Below are 5,854 nucleotides of genomic sequence, written 5' to 3' on the forward strand. Positions count from 1 at the left end.
TCTTAAATGAAAGGGTACATAATATTTTGCATAAACATTTGGAAATTAGAAAGCTATCCGCAAGATGGATTCCGCGATTGCTCACGCTTGACCAAACACGGAATCCTGTGAAGTGTTGCAAGGATGATCTGCAGCTGTTCAGGAAGAATCCTCAGGACTTCAACCGTCGTTTCGTCACTGTGGATGAAACATGGATACATTACTATACACCTGAGGCCAAACAACAATCTAAGCAATGAGTTACCAAGGTAAAATCTACACCAAAAAAGGCGAAGACTATTCCTTCGGGCCTGAAATGTTATGTCGACTGTCTTTTGGGATTTACAAGGGATAATCCTCATCGACTATCTGGAAAAGGGTAATACTATTACAGGTGAATATTATTCATCGTTATTGGACGGTTTGAAAACCAAGCTGCAAGAAAAACGCCGGCGATTAGACCGCAAAAAGTCCTTTTCCATCATGACAATGCACCCGCACACACTTCAGCAGTTGTGGTCTCAAAATTAATGGAAATTGGATTCCAACTCGTTTCACATCCCCTATTCTCCAGACGTGGCTCCCTCGGACTACTATTTGTTCCCCAATTTGAAGAAATGGCTGGCAGGACAAAGATTTTATTCAATCGAGAAGGTGTTTTCAGCAAGTAGTAGATATTTTGCAGACTTGGACAATCTTATTATTCGGAAGGGATCACCCAATTAGAACAGTATTGGACGAAGTGTAGAAGTCTAAAAGGAGACTATGTCGAAATATTAAAAAAAAGTTTACCCCCAAACACGTAAGTATTTTTTATTTTTGCACCGACTTTTCAAACGCCCCCTGTAATTAGTGCAATTGCCTGGCGCGTCGGGCATTGGCGATCCGGATAGACGGTCGTAGGCTGCTGTACTGTTTTTACAGAATTTCTTTTACATTCAGCGTGATATATCCAACTTCTCCTCCTTGATATACATGTCTGCACGCAATTAATGGTGAAGCAGGAATAAGGGTTCTACCGTGCAGACAAGTAAACAGGAAAATGTGTTGACGTTCTGACACAGCATAGCACGAGAGATGTGCTTGGCGGTGTTTGCACCACTCATGCCGATTATGGCCACCGCGCTCACAAATTCGAGGATATATCTCGATTCTTTTTACAACAGGTTTCGTCAACGTTAGCAAACACTCGGCAAAGTGGTGCAGATAGTAGCACACTGGACTCGGGAGGACGACGGTTCAAACCCGCGTCTTGCCATTCTGAGTTACTTTATCGTGATTTCCCTAAATCGCTTCAGGCAAATACCGGAATGGTTCCTTTGTAAGAGCACGACCGACTTTCTTCCCCATCGTTCCCTAATCCGATGGGATCGATGACATCGCTGTTTGGTCCCCTCCCTCAGATCAACCAACCAATCATTTGCAACCGATACATTACTGTAACCGTCTTCTCGAGAGCTATCGAATGAAGTTACAAAAAGTATACCGTTCCATTTTTTAAAAAAAGTACCTGCTTTAATATCTCCGATGATATCAGCGCTAGAAGCATTAACCAAACAAAAACATGCGTGGCTCTCGACGCTCTAACATTTGCCGAGAATAGTGTTTCGATATGTGTAGCCGTTCACAAAATAAAAGGGGTCTTACGTCTTAACGTGACTCACCCTATATGGATCCACTGATGAGATCATGTGTTATTTGAATGTATGTCCGCTCGCGTTGTTGACAAGAAGAGTTTGTATGTGATAATGGAATCACATCCAGCAGTAAAGCAAGAGAGATTAATGTTAAAGGCCCAAAACTTGTACTCATGACGAAGAAGGTTCCTTAGTCAAATATATGACAATATGAAAATTACGTGGACAAACAAAGGTAAAATCCAGGACAGAAGTATTAAATAATGACCTTTCTCCAAGGTGAAAATGTGGTAAGGATAAAATTTTCAAGAGCTATTATAAGATCCGAAAGACATTTGTAATTTTGTGTGGCACGGAGTGTTGTCGGCAGTATTTACGTGCTCTGTGTTCACTGTTGTTCAGAATCCACGTTAAACTGTAGGTCCTCGTGAAACAGGTCGGGTGAGTCCGCCATCCGCTGTGGCCGAGCGGTTCTAGGCGCTGCAGTCCGGAACCGCTCGACCGCTACGGTCGCGGATTCGAATCCTGCCTCGAGCATGGATGTGTTTGATGTCCTTAGGTTAGTTAGGTTTTTGGTAGTTCTAAGTTGTAGGGGACTGATGACTTCAGAAGTTAAGTCTCATAGTGGTCAGTGCCATTTGAACCATTTTGAGTCAGTCCAAGTTGGCATACTACTTCGCCTTGTAAAACACTGGAATGTTCAAAACAATCCTCGGGATGATGGCAGATTTACTTTTATTTAGCAGCAGTTACTTGCATTTCCGTATTAGAGTTCGTTAACAATGCATTTACTTGATCTTTGGGTTTTCTTAGGCAATGTGGTGTAACGGATACATTTTTTTAAAGTTTTAGTGTGCATCTGAATGAAGCTGTGAGCGTTCTACCGAGAGAACATAACGGATAGTTGCACGTATCCGTATTTAGTTTGAGTATGTAACCTCACCGACATTTTCCAAATGGTTCGGATGTTAACAAATAAAATATTGGTTTTTCAAAATCCAAAATTAAATTTTGGCTTCATTCATTATTCACTTCCATCCTTTTTTTTTATTTAAATTTGGTATGTTGTTTTAAATAGCTCTTGATATTTATTTTGCATATGTTTCACTTGTAACTAGATACATTTTATGGGCTGTTTATATGTGTGTATGATCGTTCCTAAGACGGGAGAAACGAGCCAAAGTTCTTTCAGAAACGAACGAATGAACTGAGTCAAGTAACAATGCCCTGCTGTTTCTCCCTGATAACTATGGTTGTTGATACTTTTCCCTTTCAGGCTCTGCTCTCCCATACGACAAATAATTAATCTAACCGCACCATCAAACACGTATGTACGTTATTTATTTTCCCAGTCTCGTTTTTAGGACACATCAGAATGCCAGATTAACGATGGCCTTCCTCGTTGTAAAGAATAATGCAAATAGTTCCTGATGCTTCGACGTGACACATGAGGTATGGCCTAGGTTTTAGATGATGATGTTCATATGTGTGTGAAATCTTATGGGACTTAACTGCTAAGGTCATCAGTCCCTAAGCTTACACACTACTTAACCTAAATTATCCTAAGGACAAACACACACACCCATGCCCGAGGGAGGACTCGAACCTCCGCCGGGACCAGCCGCACAGTCCTACACTGCAGTGCCTTAGAGCGGTTGTTGACATTTTTGAAAACATCGGGAACCCGATATATCGATATTAAAATATATATCGTCTCCTTCCCTCGATATATAAAATAGTAATCGTTGTATCGACGCCATCCGGAGTGGTCGAGCGGTTCTAGGCACTAAAGTCTGGAACCGCGCGACCGCTACGGTCGCAGGTTCGAATCCTGCCTCTGGCACGGGTGTGTGTGATGTCCTTAGGTTAGTTAGGTTTAAGTAGGAATTTTGTATTTTACCTTGTGTTTACCTAATGGACAGATGATATCAAAATGGTTCAAATGGCTCTGAGCACTATGGAAGAACTTCTGAGGTCATCAGTCCCCTATAACTTAGAACTACTTAAACCTAACTAACCTAAGGACATCACACGCATCCATGGCTGAGGAAGGATTGGAACCTGCGACCGTAGCGGTCGCGCAGTTCCAGACTGTAGCGCTTAGAACCGCTCGGCCAACCCGGCCGTGCGACAGAGTATATCGAATATGTATTTCGTATAAATGACAATTAGTAGAAACACTTTAATTTTGTTATTAATGAAAGTAGTAAAAATTTTCGTGAATGAAGTAATAAACGGTCGCCAGCCTAATTAGGCATAATAATTTTGAAACATTGAGTTCAAAGAATTTAACTTCAATTTTGCAACAGGGACTTTCATTCTTTCTCTCTTTGTGAAGTGCAATAAATACACACAGCTACCTGACGAATTGAACAGTGGTTAGGATTAGTTATCATTCGCATAAATTAGCAGTCACAAAAGGATGAGAGGGTACTTTACTCCTGGTAATAATAATCATCATATCAATCATTAACCAATTTAGTACCAAAAAGTTACTAAAGAGTTTACGAGACTAAGTGAAGCAAGACAAGAGTCCTGATTTAACTAACACACAAACATCTCAAATGCAATAAAATAACGCTGTACAAACACTTTTTTATTCTCAAATGCAATGAAATAACACTGTACAAACACTTTTTCATTCTCTCTGTATTATGGAAATACTTTCGATTCCTTTAGCAAAAGCGGTATTTAGTTTAACTTTCTCATTATAGAGAAGAATATAGTGGGACCCATAAACTGACATTTACTCATAGGTAAATTATGTAACTATTTCAGAGACAATTACATTACACTAATGTGGATTTCTAAGCCCACTTGAATTTGTTTGTATTTCAACACTATATACCAATCTACTCAATTAATATTTTCAAGTAAAAGTTCAGAAATTAGTTCCTAGTAATAGTCATAACGAAGTTAAGTTTCATTAAAATACCTGTGAAGCAGGTGGTTTAACTAATGATTTATACCCTCTACAACTGAAACTTTGCCACACTCATAGTAGAAACAAAGCACCGATTATTCAGAAACAGGATACTCGGTCTTTAGCACGTTTAGTATAGGACACTGCATAGCTTTCATGATCAGGGAACTTTCAAAGTTCAAACACATATTATTATCACTGAAATGATTATTGAAAAAACGCACATAAATGTACTGGTCCAAATTAAAATACTTATCTGGTTTCCTGAAGTAAGCAGAGCAATGGCGCAATAGTGATGGCAAGCCCGTGGCGGTTGCCTGGTCTCACTTCCTGCAGAATAAGACTCTTTTAAAATTTCTTCTTGGTGACGTATTAACCATTTTAGAGCCATTCCATAACACACTACTGGTGCTACACCACGGAGATGACGTGCTACAGACGCGAAATTTAACCGACAGGAAGAAGATGCTGTGATACGCAAATGATTAGCTTTTCAGAGCATTCAGACAAGGTTGGCGCCGGTGGCGACACCTACAACATGCTGACATCAGGAAAGTTTCCAACCGCTTTCTCATGCATAGACAGCAGTTGACCGGCGTTGCCTGGTGAAACGTTGTTGTCATGCCTCGTGTAAGGAGGAGAAATGCCTACCATCACGTTTCCGACTTTGATAAAGGTCGGATTGTAGCCTATCGCGATTGCGTTTTATCGTATCGCGACATTACTGAATCACAAGGGCGTTGTATCACTAGCAGTCGAGATGACAGGCATCTTATCCGCACGGCTGTAACAGATCGTGTAGCCACGTCTCGATCCTTGAGTCAACAGATGGGGACGTTTCCAAGACAACTATCTGCACGAACAGCTCGACGACGTTTGCAGCAGCATGGACTATTAGGTCGGAGACCATGACTGCGGTTACCCTTGACACGCCATCACAGACAGGAGCGCCTGCTGTTGTGGTTGGCAGGAGAGCCAACACCGTGTTACTAAAGGAGGCCGAAATGCACGCGTTTTAGCTCACGCAGGCTGGCGTGAGGTCTGGAACATGACAAGGCCATTAGAATTGAGAAAAACGGACGTAGCTAGTGGAATACTTAACTTTAATCCATTAATGACGAACGTCGCTCTTGACATTACATGATTCACAGTGTCATTAGCAACAGATAATGGCGCCTTGCTAGGTCGCAGCAAATAACGTAGCTGAAGGCTATGCTAACTATCGTCTCGCCAAATGAGAGCGTAATTTGTCAGTGAACCATCGCTAGCAAAGTCGGCTGTACCACTGGGGCGAGTGCTAGGAAGTCTCTCTAGA

The sequence above is a fragment of the Schistocerca gregaria genome, chromosome 5, assembly GCF_023897955.1.
Source record: "Schistocerca gregaria isolate iqSchGreg1 chromosome 5, iqSchGreg1.2, whole genome shotgun sequence".
Taxonomy (NCBI): Eukaryota; Metazoa; Arthropoda; class Insecta; order Orthoptera; family Acrididae; genus Schistocerca; species Schistocerca gregaria.